The 20,414-nt window shown below is 38.3% G+C and overlaps 1 non-coding gene across 1 annotated transcript; it reads right to left on the reverse strand.

The window, feature by feature from the left end:
* Positions 1 to 8,842: 8,842 nt before the first annotated feature.
* On the reverse strand, positions 8,843 to 8,914 carry TRNAE-UUC. The gene has a single exon. It is a non-coding gene; the product is annotated as a tRNA-Glu (tRNA).
* Between the last annotated feature and the right edge of the window lie 11,500 nt (positions 8,915 to 20,414).

Below are 20,414 nucleotides of genomic sequence, written 5' to 3' on the forward strand. Positions count from 1 at the left end.
TCCTAGGCAGGCAAGATGCTACTCTTATTGATGGCAGTAAGGCAGTTGCAGGGAGAGGTTCCTGGAATATGCAGGAAAATATACCTAAAAATACCAGCAGTCACTTTGATCATGTCTCCTGTAGGGGGCAAAACCTTCCCCTCTCAATAGGCAATCCTCCTCTGGGGAATTATTATCACTGAGAGATGCCTGCATATTGTCCAGTCCTGTATCTTTAACTTATGTGGAAGCAGTAACTGAGGGGAGTGGGGTGGGTTGAGGGGGCAAAGTTGGGGCAGCAGGGGCCCAGTTATCCTATGATTGGCATTCCACTACCTGAAGGAGGTGAGCCAACTCCATCTCCAGTGGTCCAAACAGGGACCATTTTTTATTAAAAAAAAAAAAAAAAGATTTATTTATTTTAAAGAGAGAGAGAGAAAAAACACATGACTGGTATGTATGTGTGGGGGGAGGGCAAATGGAGAGAGATAATCTCAAGTAGATTCTGAGCAAAGAGCTCAAAACATATCAGGGCTCTATCTCCCAACCCTGAGATCATGACCTGAGTGGAAACCAAGAGTCAGAAGCTCAACAAACTGAGGCACCAAGACACCCCTACTGGGGACCTTTTGATCATGTTTGTATGATGCTCGTTCTCTTTGGTTGTAGGAGATAAATGTGCAGCTGAGTTTGTAGAGTCATAGTTTCTGGCCACGATATGCCGTTTTAAGAATTCTTCATACCATTCCAATCCAAAAGTCTCCCTACTGATAGTTTAATAAAGCCAGTGAGAGGTTGATGATCTATTAGGTGGGATGTTTTGGGCTCAGAACTAAAGTTATGGTGATGAGGAGGGAGAAGAGCTCTGGGGAGCCCTTTAGATCACCTAAAGAGAACATTGTGATAATTCGATTTAGATTATGAATGAAAAGAAGCAAGAAAAACACCCTTAGTTTTTTATGTGTGGGTGAATGAAGAATCAAGGGGCACATTATCAATATTTTTACCTTTTTCCCCCTCTAATGACTACTCATTACAAAAACATCCTAGAGAGTAAGAATTAGGGCATCTTTTTTGAGCTGTCCACCAAAGCTGATTATGCTGACCATTCAGAATATTCATTGCATGCTTCTTGGATGAGCTTTTAGTCTTATATTACAATAGGTATTGATGTAATGTTCAACTCCACCAGTTTGACAATTGTCTCTGGGACATATTAAAGAGCTCAGAGCATGTTCACCGGGATTCCCACCACCTTCTAAAAGAGAATGTGTGCCCTTAGGAATTTGTTCTTTTGGAGTCAAAGTCCAAAGCATGAAGTTTGGATATAATTTAACCCTCAGTAAACATATATACTTTTGCATTTGCATCCTCTCTCTCCTATTTATTTATTCATTCATTTATGTATTTATTTATTTATTATTTATTTGCTTTTTAGAGAAAGAAAGAAAGCCCTTGAGCTGGGAGTTGAGGAGATGGGGAGGGGGTAGGGGCAGAGAGAGTGAGAGAGAGAGAGAAAGAGTGAAAATCTTAATCAGTCTCTGTGCCCAGCAGCAGAGCCCAACTCGGAGCTTGATCTCACAACCCTGAGATCACGACCTAAGCCAAAATCAAGAGTTGGATGCATAACCAACTGAACCACATAGGTGACCCTGCATCCTCTCCTTGTTAGCATATTTTCTGTATACTTATTTATATTCCAAGGTAGATATATTTTGTTAAAAAAACAAAATTTAACTGGGTAAATTTTAAGGATCTTACTGGCTTTATTCAACGAGTTGGGGCTGTATCTAACCTAGCAGATAATGGGGCAGCATCCAATCTAGCAGATAGAAAGGAGCTCTGAAAAGCTGTACGAAATGGAAGACGTTTATCAGCAGAAGTGAGTGGGGACAAGAAAACTGTACAAGGCAAAAAAAGCAGGCTGGTTTTTGCAAGGGTACTTTCCTTTCTTATGGCCAGCACCTATCAGGCAGATTACCTAACTAGTGTTGACCAATAATTCCTGATTGACTGGTTTTGAGAGTGCATTTCTGAGAAAGCCAAAGTTGTAATTAAGTATTGGTTTAGTGACATGGGGCTTAGTCTAACCAACAGCATTTGGGGTCTCTTGTTTTCAATACCCTTTTAAAATAATTAATAGGATTTATTAATACATTGACATGAATGATTTATTTTTATTAATAAACAAACCCAATAAAACAAGTATAACACTATAAGAGAAAGTGTGATAGGCAAACTGAGAGTGAACCAGCTGTTGAAAAACTAGAGGTTTTGCATTTTTTACAAATATTAGGAAAATGGGTACAGCCAATACTATCACACTTTAGGTTATATGCCACAGGATGTTTTGGTCCTCCCTCAAGAAGCATTAAGAATTCATGCCTTTTAATCAAGCAGGCTTCAATAAAAGGTCAATTGCTTTTTTTTTTAATAAACATTTTACTTTATCAACAAAAATGAAACATCCTTTACTGAGGCTGCAAAAAAGCCATTGTTTGTATCTGCACAAGGCACTCAGAGACAAAGGAGAAAAAGGAAATCGGGGCCTAGAGAGGGCAGTGGGAGACAATGCTGAGAAACTGTGGGTTAGGCTTGGAGGAGATTTGAAACCTTCATAGATATCACAGCTGTCTCAAAGATGGCTGCCATCCCTCTCTCTGCGTAAGCGTATGTTTCTCTGTATTGAAGAGAGCTACAATCTTACATACATTTTCAGCTTACCTGGCCAGCTGGCTGCTAATTAGGCTCAGTCAAATGAAGACACTGACAGGAGGAAGGGGCATTTTTTTCTTCTTCTCCTTTTAAGAACTGTAACTGACTTGGTTGCAGTGTCTTTGGCATTTCCAACAGAGGTACCAGGAGCTGCCCATGAGTGCTAGTAATTCAAGCAGCTGAGGCAGTATGTGCAAGTAAGTAGCATGCTTCTGTAGTAGCCACCACAAGTGTCTGAGTGATTGCAGAATTAACAGTCTGGGTGGTTCCCTCTGTATTATTAGCAGGTTCCAACAATGTCAGCAGTGAAATGTTCTTAAGTTTTGCCAAAGCTAACTGCTTCCCCTCCCCCCCAACTCTTCATCTGTTAGAAATATCTGAAGTGTTTTCTGATTGTCTACCTATTCAGTTCTTGTAGACAACAGTGCCTTCAGGAAACAGACACTCAAAGATGAAAACTGAGACTGATTGTCTTTTTTTGAACATAGATTCCGTAATGACTTCACTATCAATGGAAAATAGGATACTGGTAATTCATATATGTAGAGGAAAGATATTTACTTAAATTATAACCTGGTGTTACCTGAGATAAAAAGGTCTCTTGAAGGTAAGATGTTGGGAGACCAAGGGACTCCTATAATCACCTACTGTGATGGTGGGCTGGCTATTTCTGACTGTCCTGGGGAGTTCATAAAGAAAATGAATCACTCAAGGCTTTAAACTCTCAACTCAGTATATGGCCAGAGGACTAGAGATCCTGTATGATGGTCCTCAGATAACTCCTAAACCTTTATAGAAATAAGTCACAAGAGGTACAGCTGAAAATCAGTGCCACAATATGATTCTGCCAATTGTGGAATTACAGTGTGAATTTGACTCAGAACTTCTCCATATTTCTTAAGCAGGAGTCATCGTATTTGTTAAGAAAAAAATGGAACGCCAAAACAAAGAATGGGAAGATTTGAGTTGGCTCAGATGAATTGAGAACTGTGAAGCCCCAGGTTTCCTTGAGCTTTTTCTTGCTGTGGAGGCAGCTTCCCTCCCTGCCTTCCTTGAGGACTTAATCAGGGCTTTTCAGATGTTAATATGCATAAGAATCACCTGAGTATTTTGTTAAAATGCACATTTTGACTCAGTAGGTCTAGGGTGTTGCTTGAGTTTCTACATTTCTAGAAAGTGCTTAGATGATTCTGATGCTGCTGGTTCACAGACCAAACTTTGCACACCAAGGGGCTCAATATGGATTTTAACCATGGTGGTTACCTTGTAAGGTGATGCCCATTCTACACCAGGTCTACCTTCCAGACACAAAACTGGAACTCAATCCTAGGCCTGCCAGGAGGTCTGGTATATAGTCTGATCCAGCACGAGATAGTTTAGACATTGAAATAATTATAAGATTATGCCAATTTGTATCAGAAGAAAGTTGAGGAATAGATGTGGAAATGGATCTTAAGATTGTTACACCAAGGAGGCAGAAGATAATATTGGATTAGGCTAAACTTGTGGATATGGATTCCATGGGTTAGTTTGAATATCTGGGTGTGGCTCTAAGTCCATGTTTGCTTGGTTAATTAACTGAAATCTGGACCAACTACAGCCCACCTCCTTTGAGGCTATAAAGCCATACATCCATGATACGGATGGACTAATATTTTTAAACATTTAGGCAAATAGTCATATTGGGAGTGGAATTTATCAAATGAAACACAAGCCCATGTATATCCACCATATTCCCCAGAGAGGTCCAGGAAATGCTTCTTCCTTTAAGGTACTGGGAAATGCATTGGTAAAGAGAGCATCAGCAGCTTGAAAACCCCTTGGTGTCAGTCTTCCACAAGCAAGGGTCACTAAAAGAACCTACAAGGGCTCCTGATTCAGTGGGAATCATGGAATCCCCAGAGTAGCAAAATCCAAGAAACAAAACTGCCAGATGAAAGGTCCCCCAATAATGGGTCCATGATTAAAGGAGTGAGACCGATACAAAGCAAAGGTCAAATGAAGCTTTATTTCACACCAAGCATCAAGAAGTGACCTCTCTCTGCCTTACAGATTAGCTTTTAAGGGCAAAGGCCATGTGGTTGGGCCTGGCCATGCACAGGTGGCCAGTGAGATTGTAACACACAGAAAAAGCTATACAGTCATGCTAGGTCACACATAAGTGACCAATTGAATTATAATTTACGTTATAGTAGATATTTGAACTAGCCTATCACCTTGGTCAGAATTGGTGCCCAAAGGGCAGGGCCCATACTCCTTGTAGCTAGGGAGACAGTATGCACCCCCACTGATTGGATACCTCCACCTGGCCTGACCCACCCTTAGTTGGGCTTTGTTACCTGGGCCTGGTTTCTGGGGACTTGTTTTTAAGTAAGACCCCTGGGGGGAAGGAGGGCAGGGACAGTTTAAGTTTTACTGTATAAGCAACAAAGTCATTGTTTAACCACATGCAATCACTCTGGCTAAATAGGCCCTTACACCAGGAAAAAAGTGGACTTGGTTACTGAGACAGTGTTGGAGCAACAGGGATCTTTGGCAGTGGTGTCTTAACAATGAAGTAGATGGGCAGTTTACTAAAGTATTATTTGATATATACAATTACAAGACTGTAAGTTTGGTGACCAGAAACCTGGCTTGTCATTACAATGGAGATGTATTGCCTATGGTTGGGTACCAAGAGCCAAGTTATTTCATAATTTGGAGTCCCACTGAAGGAAGGGTACACTGGTTACACTTGAGAAAGAACCCCCCTCAATTCTTCTCCCAGAGGACCTATGGCCATTTATTCTGTTGACTTACACTGGCTGATTTAACACTAATCCTTTCCTGCAGCAAACAGTTAGGAATTACTAGTACCATGTTGCTATTTTTATTTGTTCCTCCTGGTCCTCCATTGCTTTCATATGGTTCATTGGAAATTAGGAGATAAATGAAGTTTTGGTTTCAGTCTATCTCAGAGTTGCTCCAGTGGGTCTGTGGATGCACCTGATTCTGTTATGTCTGTTCAAATGTATTACTTGGCAATTGACGTTAACATATTGCTCCCCAAATCTTGGAATGAGGACTACTATGGTCAGAAAGATAAATGGTAGCCCCTGGAAGTCCCCTTTCTTACCAAAGGAGTAAACTAAAAGCAATCCTTCATCCTAGGAAGAATTAGAGAGATTAGTGCCACCAACAAAGACCTGAAAAATGCAGTTTTCCCATCATATATTTAATTATCGACTCATTTCCTTGGCCTGGGCAAAAGCAGACTGATCTTGAGAATAACTTGACTCATGTACATTTACACATCTCTTCACTTTGCTAACTCATCCTTTAGGTCTCAGGTGATTATTATTTCTCCAAGAAATTCCTTGACACATGGAATAATTTAGGTACTCAACTCCCCCCCCCCAAAAAAAAAAAAGTCAGTAAGGAGAGGATAAAGGTAGATGGAAATTACACAGTAACAACACTTGTATTCATTGATCTGCAGTCAAGAAAACAAATATTTCAAGGAGGAAATTTAATTGAGGTAACTGGTTATATACTTTTTGGAAGGGCTGGAGGAGCTAAGTGAGGAAGACATTAGATTAATCAGAAATTAGTAATTGCAGATACCACAATTTACTTAGGGCTGAAAGAATTAAAAACAGAAGAGGTGGTGAAGAGCTCCTGAAGGCAGGAGACAGCACTCTGCATGTAACTGCTGGGCACTGCCATTACCATTAGAGGTACATTGGAACTTTGGAAATTTCCCACTATACTCTAGGAAACTTCCAGGGTTTACTGGAGTCCATTGCTGGCCACTGTGACACTTCTGGTGGCTCTCAGCTAACAGCAGACTCTCTGGGAATCCCAAGTGCTGCTGGAGTCTGAAGTTGCTGGTAGCCATCATGGATGCCCACTGCTATGAAAGACATTATCAGAAGCATTAAAAAAAAAAAAAAAATGCTCTGCTTTTTTAGAACATTCCAGTCTTTCAGCCAGTACCTCTGTTGGGCAAAAGCTAACTAAACATCTGGGAAGGAAGTCTGGGAAACGAAGTTTGTAGATATGCAGCCCTCTCAGAAAGGATATAAAAGAATATGACGGATATAAAAGAAGGCAAGAGCAAACAAGAAAATGACCAGAACAGCCCACCCTTTTGGCTATTTGACATCCATTCTCCTCAGCTTTCCACTTGTTTTTTACTTCTGTACTAAGACATAATGTTCAGGGTGTCGTGATAGGATTATCTTAAGTGAGTGATACATTTTCACCACTTCTTCCAAAGGTGAGATATGAAGTCCCATTTATATCTATCACTATAGCAAGCCCTTGGTGAATAAGGCTGTTAAGATAGTTCTGGCCAAAGCCTTTGGTACTGAGGAGATCCACATTGGGAATGTGAATGGCGAGAAGGCAGTTGGTCTGAGAGGTATTTACAGAGGACACTTTTCAGAATTAAAATCTTTAAAGAATTTGGTCATATGTCACATAATGAACAATATCTGAAGGAATAATTTTCAAAACACTCAAATGTTGTTGTTGTTGTTTTGTTTTGCTTTGTTTTGTTTTAGAGAGGGAGAGAGGACTGGGGCAGGGGCAGAGTTGAGAGAGGAAGAGAGAGAGAGAGAGATTCTCAAGCAGGCTCCATGCCCAGCACAGAGCCTTGTGGGACTTGATCTTAGGACTCTTGAGATCATGACCTGAGCTGAAATCAAGAATAGGCTGTTTAACTGACTGAGCCACCCAGGCGCCCCTCAAATAATTTTTATGGTCAAATCTTATATTGTCTCCAATACAAACTGAGAATACAAAATTCAATCAAGGTATGGAAGTTACTGTCTTTGGATGAATAGAATATGCACAATATCCCCATGAAAACCTTATCTCTGTCTGCAACTGATGTGGTTTTTTTTTTTTTTTTTTATGGTTGGTTTAGAGACCCTGGATATTTTCTCTAGTGATTTTATTGTCCAAATCATGCTCAAGATACCCACAACTGGTATCGCATGAATTTGCCCACATGATTTGACCAATCGCTGTGAATGGCACAGGACAGGTTCAAACAATAGAAATTTCAAAGGAGAAGGCATTGTGTGCTTTAACTACTACTCACCTAGACTTACCTTACAGTTAAAAGTATGTAAGTCTCTTCCTAGAATTTTTTTTTTTTTCTTATCCTGGAAATAGTTTAGGAGCTGAGAAAGTTGCAACACTCCTGCTTGTGAAAGTTTGAATTTGCCGAGTGCTGACCTCAACCTAAGGACAATGTATGATTCTAACAAGAATCTGATTCGATACTTCAGTTTTCCCACATGTTCTGTGAAAGTTAGCTAAGTGAATGGATTTGATATTTTCCTTCATTCTCTTCCCCTGTTAAATCTCTGTTAAAACCATACTTCTATTTGGAGAACTCTCATTTCTTTATATCCCATCCATAGTGACTCTTGCTTCAGCTCCAGGAAACACCCCATCCTCTCCACTGAATCCTCAAATATTAGCTGCTCTTGGGTTCACCTCAAATATTAGCTGCTCTTGGGTTCACCTCAAATATTAGCTGCTCTTGGGTTTAACTTTCTCAGCTTTTCCCTTTCTTTTCGTTCACTATCTCTTTAGTGTTGGGCCAGAAATACTTAGTGGGAGCATAAAAACAGTATATTGGCCAGAATCTAAGAAATTCTAAGAAGTCGAAAAGAAATGGTAATTATGTGATGTGATGGAGGTATTAACTCACCTTACTGTGGTAAATATGTGTGTGTGTGTGGTGTGGTGTGGTGTGTGTATGTATGTTTATCTATCTTATCTATCTATATATATATCATGTTGTGCACCTTTGAATTTACACCTTTAAACTTACATAATTTACTTATACGTAAATTATCTGAATAAAGGTGGAACAAAAAGTTAATTTCTTTTTCTAACAGAGTTTGACCATTAAACATTAATTATGATTTATTATATTTGAAATGAATTTTATAATGGATGAAAGTGACAATATTGATTACATAAGCAGGCTTTTCAAGCCTGAAAATCATGATGGTTCATAATGCCTACCAAATAATTTGGTAGTTTCCCTACCAAATAACAGCTTTCAACAATTATATTAAATACATTCTTGTTAAGAATGATCCAAATATACCATGGTAATTTTTTACTTAAGTTTTTAAAAACTTCGGCTTTCCCACACCGGGAGTCGAACCCGGGCCGCCTGGGTGAAAACCAGGAATCCTAACCGCTAGACCATGTGGGAGGCGACGGGAATGTTGCTAAGTGTAAGTGTATTGAAAGCCTCTCATCTACTTCCGCTTTCAGCGTCCGGCCCCGCCTCTTGTTGCACCAGTTGTCTGCGCGTGCGTGGTTTTTCGGCATTCCGCAATCAGCAATGGAGGTGTGCTCCGTGCTCTTTCTCCAGGTATGGACTCGCTTCGTACGCGGTCTTGTGGACTCCCCCGCCCGCCTCTCCCCCTTCCCAAGGAAGCTGCAGCCTCCACAAACCTCAGTTGAAAAACTGGGGCGGGGAAATATGGGAAGGAATGGTTTGAATGCCTCAAGGAACATGTTATGAGATTGGCTTCCCAGGTCCCGTTGACGCTGCGTGTAAACTTTTATTAGACCAGATTTTTCCACTCGGGAGGTTTAGGTCAGGAATTTTGCATTTAGAAGCCTGCGTACCCCGAATAACCCGTGGGGAACGTTTGGGGCAACAAAGCCTTTGGTACTACTGTTTTTACAATCTTGTTTAGAAATAGCCTTACATTATTAAAATCAGAGCAAAACACCCAGGACTGTAAAGGAAAATCCGCACGTTGTACTATGTAAGCAACTCATACTTCGGTAGGTGGTGGGTTGTGGGGCTTGGAGGGTAGTAAGAAAACAAACCACAGGCGGGGAGATAAACATACAAATGATTGGTATCATACAGAGAAACTACACATGATTTATAATAAGACAAACGCTGCAATACAAAAATGAGAACTTGCTGAGAACAGGCCATTAGTTGGAGAGGAACCCCACGGACAAAAACCATTTGAAAAAAAAAAATAAACTTCAACCTCACAGGCTCCCAGCTAGCATTTGGACAAAAAGCAAAAGTGTAAAAATGTCAAGTGTTGGCAAGTATGTGGGAAAAGGAAGTTCTTAGAAACTCATAAAATTTGATCAAGGAGGCACAGTGTCCTATATGTGTTTATGACCAAGCATTTACATTTTTTAAATTTAATAAAACCAGTATTGTTCTTGAATTGCTTCTCAGGCGCTGAACACCAAGACACACTGCTTGTGAAAGTAATAGATACACTTTAGGGCACATAAAATACTACCACAGTGGAGGGCCAGGATCACCCTGAGCAAAAATCAAATAAGAGTGAAAGAATTAAAATATTCTTAATCTCTAAGAATTTAAAATGTCTGTTGAAAAGTAAACAATTCTTAAGATTTGAAAACTTTTGGGTTGCCTGGAGGTTCAGTTAAGCGTCTGCCTTGCTCAGGTCATGATCCCAGTGTGCTGGGTTGAAGCCCTGTGTCTGGCTCCCTGGTCATTGGGGAGTCTGCTTCTCCTCTCCCTCTGCACCTCCCTCTGCTTGGGTGCTTGCTTGCTTGCTCTCTCAAATAAATAAAATAGTTTAAAAAAAAAAGAATTGAAAATATTTTTTGGCATAAATAATATCATGTCAACATTCTAGCTATAGATTGAAAGAAAATGTTTGAAATAGGTTTGATAAGAAAAAGTGACTATTATTACCATACAACTGAATCTTAGCATCTGGGGAAACCCACAGGGATAGGGGTCAAGGAAAGAATGAATAGTGGATGGAGAAACAAGGAGTTCTGATTAGTCAATAAATTCCAGGAAAAAGCACAAGCTCATGTGTAACCATTGCAATACAATGTAAACCAAGGCTAAGATATCCAGGGTCAGGAAGGAAGTGAGGACACAAACTCAGATGGAGATGGGTTGTGGGGATGGGGAGGAACAACTTGGCAATTATCTATCAAAATGTGTAAATTGTGTATTTAATCCAGCATTTTAAATTCTGTGTTGCCCATAACCAGGTACCCTATGACAAAGGGTATTAGGGAGGATTATATGGGAGGCAGTGCTTCCAGTAGAGTACTGGGGCCTCCTCCTACTCCCTGCAGATCCCGCACAGGAAAAGGAGGAGCACAACACAGACTTCAAGGTCATTCACTACCATACTGAAAAATGAACAGTGATGGCTGGCTGGCTGCCTTTCCCCTGCCATGCTGAGCACAGTATCCTTTCCAGTCCCTTCCAGCTGAGGCAGAGGGGACCAGAGGCTCAAGATGGAATGAGAAAAACCCTGGAAATGCAAGCCACTTGCGAACCACCAACACATAGGTTGCATTGTTACATTTAGCAATTAAGTTTGGTTTCATTAAGTCACTGTAATTTAGGGTTTGTTAGTAGTAGAAATAATGCTAAGTTTCCTAAAATGATAAGGGCAAGACAGGAAGAAAAGAATTTCCTAGTAGGTGATTAAGTGCCTCAGGCAATGGTTATGGCTTTGTTTCTGATTTTAGTGAAAAACTGAAGTACAGTAGGAAGATTCCAATGTTTTGCTTGGTTTTACAGAGTGGTGCATCAGAATCCTTCCATTTGGTAGTTTAAGTAATTAAAAAAAATTGGAGTTAGTATCTCACATTTCTTTTAATGCATATTTGATGTATTTTAGTAATTTAGAGATTTAAGATCTGAAAGATAACCTTGGGGATTTTTAAGGCCAGAACCTCAAAAATAACCAGGAATTTAAATCATCCAACTAATAGATTTAGTGAAATCCTTTTAGGAGATCATTTTGTGTTGACTCCATGATAAGGATAATATGAATATGCTGAAATAAATAAAAACTAGAGAACAGTTTCTCTATAAGGGAATGGAAAATTCCAAGGACAATATATATACTGAATAAAAAGTATTAAGTTCTAATGTCTTTCTAGGAGTTGTAATTTGGCAAATATAGTACTACTGATAATAATTTTTTTATTAACTTGGGTAAACTGAAGGCTGCAATAAAATAATATGAATAATGTGTGTGTATGTATTTGTGTGTATAAATTTCTTCTGCCTTTTGAAGTCAGATATACCTGGCATAAATCCTAAATTCAGAAGTTGACCAGCAGTTAACTTTTGGAAAAACTACTGAATCTTTGAAAATGAGTATCTCCCCACCATGCCCCCAACCCCATCCATGTTAAGCATACACAGCCAATACTTGACCCCATTCCTTGAAGGGATTTCATGTGTGCTCTCTGCATTTGGATGTGTGTTCTTTGTCTTATGCTTTCATTCTTTTCTTCTTTAGTTTTATTTATTTTTGAGAGAGAGAGAGAAAGAGAGAGCGAGAGCACAAGCAGAGGGAATAGCAGGCAGAGAGGGAGAAGCGGACTTCCCACTGAGCAAAGAGCCCTGTGTAGGGTTTGATACCAACACTCTGGGATCATGACCGGAGCTGAAGGCAGCAGCTCAACTGACTGAGCCACCCAGTGTCCCTGCTTTCATTCTTTTGCTGGAATCGGGCAATATTTCTTCTCTGTATCATTTATTTGACAGTTGTCTAAAATTTTGTAGTTTTCATCATCTTTCTGTGTATGTTAAATAACTTCGAATACATTGTAAGCACCTTGGGGTAAGAACATGTCTGAAGTATTTCTCTATCCTGTCTATGCGGATCATGGGGCCTAGTACACAATAGATACGCAACAATTTTTTAAATACTTTTAAAATATATATTTTATTTATTTATTTGACCGAGAAAGGGAGATCACAAGCAGGCAGTGGGCAGAGAGAGAGGCAAGCAGGCTCCCTGCTATGTAGAGAGCCTGATGCAGGGCTTGATCCCAGGACCCTGAGATCATGACCTGAGTGGAAGGCAGAAGCTTAACCTACAACAATTTTTGATTGGTTTATTTTCTTTTCAATGATAGTAAGATTATGGAAGTAATTTTCGGCAAGTCCACTGTGTTACCAAGATGTGTCCATTTGGGAAGGAAGATGGTAACCACCCTTATTCTTGCTTTAACAAACACATGAAACAAAGCAAGTGAACAATTGGCATTGCTTCCATAGAGCATCTTTGATTATTCTCTAAGCCAAACCAATTTTTTATTTAAAAAGTAGTTGTTTATTATATTATGACTAGCCGCATGGAATTGCCAATAACCCCACAGGTTTTGATTTACTAAAATGGAAATTCCATGTTTCAACACAACACTTCCCCTAAGTGTGAGCATCCAGATTTACCTAATAACAGGAAAGATTTAAAGAAAACATGCTATTTAGTTAAAATCATAGTTTTTCCAACATCAACAGCAACAACAATAATGAAAGCAAAACAAAACAAAACAAACAAACAAACAAAACCAACTATACTTGCTTCCAGGACATGCATACTTTGCTTTCTAAAGTCACTACGAAAAGGTGAAAGCCTAGTGGGTAATATTTATTTTAGAAAGGTTGAGGGGTGGGAAGAGAACAGTCGTAGAGTATTTGTTTAACAATCCTATTCTGGGTGTGTAAGAGAAGAGTTGAAATGTGATTCACAGCTTCAACCTTATTTAAATCAGTGAGAACTCCTAAATTACTATGGCAGAAAAATTTCCTTTCAACATATAAAAAGCATTTATGAATCGTCTCTAACATGTGGACTCCCTCAAAATAAGTTGTACTTCCAAGTATGTTAAAAAAACAGTCATTACTTCAGAGAATTAGCGCAAGGTTAAAGAGATTGTAGCAACCATTAAAAAGACTGTGACATTAATATTGAAGCTGTGGCGGGTCTTAAGTAAGAATGAATTTGTCGGAGAGATAACTGAGTATACACAGGCTTAGATTTTTACTGGTTGAGCAGAAGCCTATTCAAGTGAGGTTTTGAGCTTACACAAATGTTGAGATCTACTTTAAAAAAAGGAACACAAAACCATGAATACAAAATTCTGATGGAAGTGGATATTTATTTAGAGTAAGAAGAAATCATTACAAATCACACGTTTAACAATTGAAAAATAGTAACAAATATTAAGTATTAGATATTTAGGGCACCTGGGTGGCTCAGTGGGTTGAGCCGCTGCCTTCGGCTCAGGTCATGATCTCAGGTTCCTGGGATCGAGTCCCGCATTGGGCTCTCTGCTCAGCAGGGAGCCTGCTTCCCTCTCTCTCTCTCTCTGCCTGCCTCTCCATCTACTTGTGATCTCTCTCTGTCAAATAAATAAATAAATAAAATCTTTAAAAAAAAAAGTATTAGATATTTAATATTTAACATAAATAAAACATTTAAAAATCTAGATAAAATTTTATTTATTAAATTCTAATGCCCCCTATGTTACTTTTCTTTCCTGCATACTCTTTTGTCCTTTCCACATATGACAGAGAATGTAATATTTTCTATGAAGGGAATAGAAAGATAATACAGTCTTTGGTAGCATCATTTTTGAAATTTGTTCTTATGTTATTGATATTGAGAAAATTTCTTTCAGTTCCTCAACTCATTATTAGTAATATCTTATACATTTTTAACATTGCTGGTAAATTATGGCAACCTCTGTTAAGATTCTTTCATATATAAATCATAACACTCCAGGATATTTCCAGTGTTCCCTGGACGGATGACATCTATTTACCAGTTTGCTATGTGCCTTTCATTGTACTGGCTTCTTACAAGGTTTTGTGGTTGTTGCAGTCTTTGTTGAATTAAATGTTTTATGTCGAATCAGTAAGAAATTTAAATATTAAAATTAAATTTAAATCCAATAAATTCATATGATTTGCTCCTTTTTATTAACTGGATTATCAGAGAATCCAAGAGTTTATTTGTCACTTCTTTTTGAAATTTATATCTTCCTGTTAATGAATTATTATTTTGGTATGAGTTATGGGGCTTTCATATGATGTGTCAAAGATTTGTCAAAACCCCTGATGTGATCTGTTGTGTTGGAATGTGTAAAACATGACTTCACACACAGATGGATATTCACAGCTTGTAGAATGGCTGTGAATCTTTGCCTTGCAATCATAGGACTTCTTATAAATTCTATTCCAAATGATTCCTATCCAGAAAACTATTTGGGAGTGTTTGAATGTTATCAAGTATATTCCTAAGAAGAGATCAATGATAATGTCATCCTCTATTTAAAATTTTGCATGTCTGGTAATTGGAAGAAATTTCCACAGGCTAGCTTCTGGCTCTGTAAGTATCAAAGCTGTTTTTCTTCCACTGTAGACATGTTCCAGTGCCAGAGCCATAGGAAATGTTCTTATCAAGATAACACCTCTAGCTGTTTGTGTCACACTACTGGGTGATTAGCCTGGCGAGGTTCAAGTCTGTGGGGCTTAGCACTTACACAAATGTTGGGATCCATTTAAAGACAAAGAATACAAACTCATGAATACAAAATTCTGGATGAAAGTGAATATTCATTTACAGTAAGAAGAAATCACAAGTAATTGCACATTTAAAAAAAACACAAATATTTCAAAATCTAGAAAAGAGTATTTTTACTTATTAAATTCTAATGCCCCCATATTACTTTTTTTCAGCCAGACTCTGAATTCTTACAGTCAAAATTCAACTCCTCCTGAGGGGAACTGTGAAGGAGCAGAATTCCAAGGGAAAGAGGCATTTACCTGATTGTAGTTAAAGTATCTTATTTTGTAAACTCTCTAAAAACATATGACTACGTAAGACAGTCTGTGGGCTACTCCTAGGGACTTGAAAGGGGCCAGTGCCAAGTGAGGCTTCCTGAGTTGAAGGTTTAATGGAAAAATTCACCTCTGGCTTTAAGAAATAGATCTGAAGTCTCCATCACCTTCCTCCCCTCTGCCGATCAACAGGGCCCTAGTTCAGACTTTCCTTGGATCACTTGAATGACTGAAAATGCTTCCTTGCTGGTCTCTCTGTCCCTGGGTTTGTCTCCTATCTAACACAGTTACGTTAGTCCACTGTTTAAAACCTTCTGATTATTTATCATATAAGGTCAAATTCCTTAGCAATTCGGAAAGGTCATTCACATCTGAGACTTGCCTATGCATACAAGCCTTATTTCTCTCTGTTTTGGATTCTTTGTAGTTTCTCCTAATATGCCATCCTAAAAACTCCTTTCCTGTGTAGGCACCAGTTCTAAAAAATCTTCTTCCCCCTACTTTGTGTGTGTCCCTCATCTACTTCACCTAAGGAATGTCTCCTTATCTCTCAAGGCTGAGCTTAAATATCACCTTGTGGACATTTTTTTCCTGGAACCAAGCTCTGCTCATGGTGACCTCCATCTATACACCAAATGGATGTTTTCTTACATCATGCCACCACTCTACCTTGTACACATCTCTGCAACTCACTTCTCACCCTGCATTATGATTAGTTAATTCTAATTGTTTGCTTGTGTTTATTTCCTAAGACTTTAATTTTGAGAAAGGAAAAATATACAGCCCCGGATATGCAGGGAGCTGACCTGGTACTCACAAAGCTAGGTCATGTTACTTTCAGACTGGACATAAGCAATCTTATAGAACACAAACCTCAGACAAGGTCTCTCTGAGGTCATGATAAAGTGAGACAAAGCTAGGTACTTTCATAGTGTTGTCTAACTACAGATGAAAAACAAGGTCCTTATGCCACCCACAAAGTACCGAACACCTCTTTTACTTTTACTTTTAATTACACTAGTCATAAGTGACTACAATTTCTTGGTCAATTACAACTTTTTCCTTCCCTTGTCTAGTGCCTGCAGAAAAGGATGAATTGTGATCCCAATTATAGAACTGCCTATATTTTCTGAGAGATTCCCAAATAGAGCAAACTCTTCTGATTCTTTCTCAGTTCATCCAATGAGAACCTAAATTATAGGATAAAGTTCTTTGAAACAGCTTTTTGTGGAAATGTTCCCTATGTACATGTTCTCTCTCCCTGAAAAGAAGGATAAAACCAACTTGTTCAGCTGTAAGTATGCCCCTGATGGTCTTTGGCTGAAGGGCATTGATAGAAATAGAAGCTCCACTCAGGTGTACTGAGAGCTTAATGCTTTGGCCTGGCATGCTCTACTCAGCGATGGCACACACATCTGGGACTTTCTGCCTCTACCGGTACCAGTTGCCATCTGCTTTGGCAGGGAGATGAATTCATGGTGAATTAAACTCTCCTATTTTGTTAAAGCCTTTTCAGTATTGGGTTTATTTTGTTTTCTTAGGAATTAGGTCTTCTGGGATTTTTATTTATTTCACTAAATTTGTATTGTTCTTTCATAAAATTGTTTATTAACACCTGCTTGTCTCATACCCTGTCTGCTGGTCTTGTGTCTTCAAGGGGGTAGGGGGCATACTGCGGGGGTAGGGGAAGTCCATAGAGCTAGACCTGAGAAATCCATCATCAAGACAACTCAGGGGTTGAAAATTGAGGTTTCTTCTCAGACCAGTATTTTTTGGCAACCTTTGCCTTGGGTCACCATCCTGGTAAGAAGAACTTCCTCAGTCTTGTTTTTGTATCTCCCCAAAACTGCTTTCATTTAATCTTGTCTGCTTGTAACCAAATTTTGTCTGGCCCTGATAGGTGATGATTGGTTTTTATCAAGCTTCAGAGGCACAGAATCATACAAGAGCCATTCTTATAGACATTTTGCAATTTTCACTTTATCTCTTCAATGTAAACTGCCTTTCCTTAAGGCAGACACCTTGCTTTCCTCATGTTTTATCACTAATAGTCTAATTATTGTGCATGTCTAACTGGCACAACTATACCAAGACATTTGAAACCACAGACACCACTTTAGAAAATTTTTAATATGGGCAAGATAGTTCTCTTGAACAACACTATAGATCAAAAAGGAAACAAAATTCCAACTGTTCCATGCTCTGCTTTCTTCAGTTGGTGTAAGGAGACTTCTGAATGCAATTTAGGCCCCAAATTTGCCTTCCTAAAATATTCTTTAGCTAAAGCTAATAAAAAAAAATGTAAGAAACTGTCTCTCTAAGCAGCATTTTCTTTCCTAAGTAGCGTTTTTAATCAGTGTTCAGGATTAGCTACTATTGACATTTCCAAAGACCTTCTCACTTTTTTCTAGATTGTTTGAAGTCAGAAATTGGAGAGTATGATTGTAAATAAAGAAATGGCTGGGAAATCACCTCTTGCATGAACTTTGACATTTGAGCATTTTCCACAGACTTTAGAAAATTTTAAAAGGTGTCATGAAGGAATTGCCTTATTTGTTTAGAAAAGATATCATTTTGTTTAAATGGGAAGATCGTTTCCTACATTTTCATCCATGGAGATTACTAAGTGTGAGCTTTTTTATCAGATGACTTGATAAAATTCTCAGGGACCCACATTGTGTCACAATCAGCTGCATGACACCCTCGTTTGCGTCTGTATATGTCAAATTCTTTTTTAGAAGAAGCTAATTAGCGATTTGTCTGAAGATTTCTTCCTCACATCTTTTTGTCCCACTCTTTTACCTTTTCGGGGAAACTTTACAGATTAACAGATTTTAAAAAGTCATTTAATTGTTATGTGTATACTCCGGGAATATTTAGTTCATACTGATGTCTCCAGCTCTAATCCTTTACCTAGAGATAATTCTAGCCTTCTATCAATGCTTAAATGTAACATTCTGCTTCCGTAATGAGGAACCTTACACTTAACTTTCACCATCCACTTTCTTTTCAATTCCATGTTTGTATATAGTAGTTTCAGATGTGTTAACCCATATCTTGAAAAAAAAAAATTCCACCTAGAGTACAGTGCTTATGAACAGATCCTTTTGCCTTTAGTCTTATATACTCATTTCTAAAATACTTAGGCCCACACTTTGTCTCCCTGCAGTCTTCTGTGAGGTTGTGTCATAATTTGTAATAGTTAGATTCCTTTGTCACAGCTGCATTCTATTTTGGGAGCCCCCGACTTCCTAAATGACTTTTAAACATTTGCACACATAAAAGTTCCTTTCTGTGTAAAGTTCTATGTTTTTTGACAGGTGCATAGCTTCATGTGTTCACCATTATGGCATCATACAGAATAGTTTCACTACCCTAAGAGATCCCTTATAATTCAACCATCTTCCCTCTTCCCTCTCCAAATTCTTGGCAACCACTGTTTGTTTTCTCTACAGTTTTGCCTTCACCAGAATGTCATATAAACGGAATCACACAATATGTGATCTTTTCAGTTTGCCGTTTTTACTTAACAATATGCACTGAAGATTTACGTGTTTTTGTGTAGCTTGATAATTTATTTCTATCGCTGAGTAATATTTCATTGTACTCCATCAAAAGTTTGTTTACCCATTCACCTACTAAAGGATATCTTGGTTGCTTCCAGTTTTGCCAATTATTAGTAAAATAGCTATAAACATTTATAGGAAGTCTTTTTGTGTGTGTACATAAGTTTTCAACTCAGCTGGGTAAATACCTTGGTGTGCAATTGCTAGATCACATGGTAAAAGGATGTTTGGCTTTGTAGGAAGCTGACAAATGCTCTTCCAAAGTGGCTGTACCATTTTGCATTTCCACCAGCAATGAACGAGAGTTCCTTTTTCTCCGTATCTCTATATCCTGCCAGCAACTGATTTTGTCACCTTTTTGGAATTTAGTCATTCTAATTAATTAATTATGACTAATTAATTAGTCATTCTAATAGATGTGTTATAGTATCTTATTGTTGTTTCAGTTGACGTTTTCCTAGCAACAGATGATTATGAATACCTTTTTATATGATTATTTATAATTTTTGTGGATTCTTCGGTTATATTATGACGGGTGCCCTATCAGCATTCAATGATCTCACTCCTATGGCAGAAGGATGTTTTTGCCTTATTGCACATACGTGATTCTATGTGCCATTTCTAAGTGTTATAGCCTCCAGCAGGCCAAGTCAGGTATTTGACATTTGATTTGACAATGAAATTTGACATTGTCAAATTCGAAATTTGATTTGACAATGAAATGATACAGGAAGAAAATTTTGAAAACATGTGTCATTATAAAAATATATATTTATCCACATCTTCACCCAGGAATAGCCAGGAATAGCCACCTCAACCAATTTGTCACAACTCCTGCCCATTTTCTCCTGTGGGGTTATTTTGCTTTACTTATTTTTTCTTTATGTTGGAAATTTATTTTCAACTTTTTCTAATCTTAAATCATGCAGAAACAAACCACATGCTTCATAAGTCTTTGACTTCATTTTAGATGAAACCCCAGAATTAGAATTATCATATAAAATTCTAACAGCCCTTTAAAGTTCCTTGATGGGGCACCTGGGTGGCTCAGTGTGTTAAAGCCTCTGCCTTCAGCTCAGGTCATAATCTCAGAGTCTTGGCATCGAGCCCCAAATAAGGCTCTCTGCTCAATAGGGAGCCTACTTCCTCCTCTCTCTCTGCCTGCTTCTCTGCCTACTTGTGATCTCTGTCTGTCAAATGAATAAATAAAATCTTTAAAAAAAATAAAATTCCTTGATATACACATCCAAGTATTTTTTTCCCCCAAAATTGCTAATATTTTATTTCTACTGGCAGTGACTAAGAATGCTCACCATTATACTCCCAACTGCACTGAGTAAGGTCAGTGGTTTTCATCTTTGTCAGGCTGTCAGCCCAACATAGCATCTTATCTTAATTTAGGTATATTTACTTTATTATATGTTTGAACACTTTTTATTATGCTTGAAATTAGTTTCCTATAATAGTTTTTGTCAATTACCACACAACCTAGCAATCTTACTACTAAGTATTTATCCAAAAGAATTGAA

The sequence above is a fragment of the Mustela erminea genome, chromosome 5, assembly GCF_009829155.1.
Source record: "Mustela erminea isolate mMusErm1 chromosome 5, mMusErm1.Pri, whole genome shotgun sequence".
NCBI lineage: Eukaryota > Metazoa > Chordata > Mammalia > Carnivora > Mustelidae > Mustela > Mustela erminea.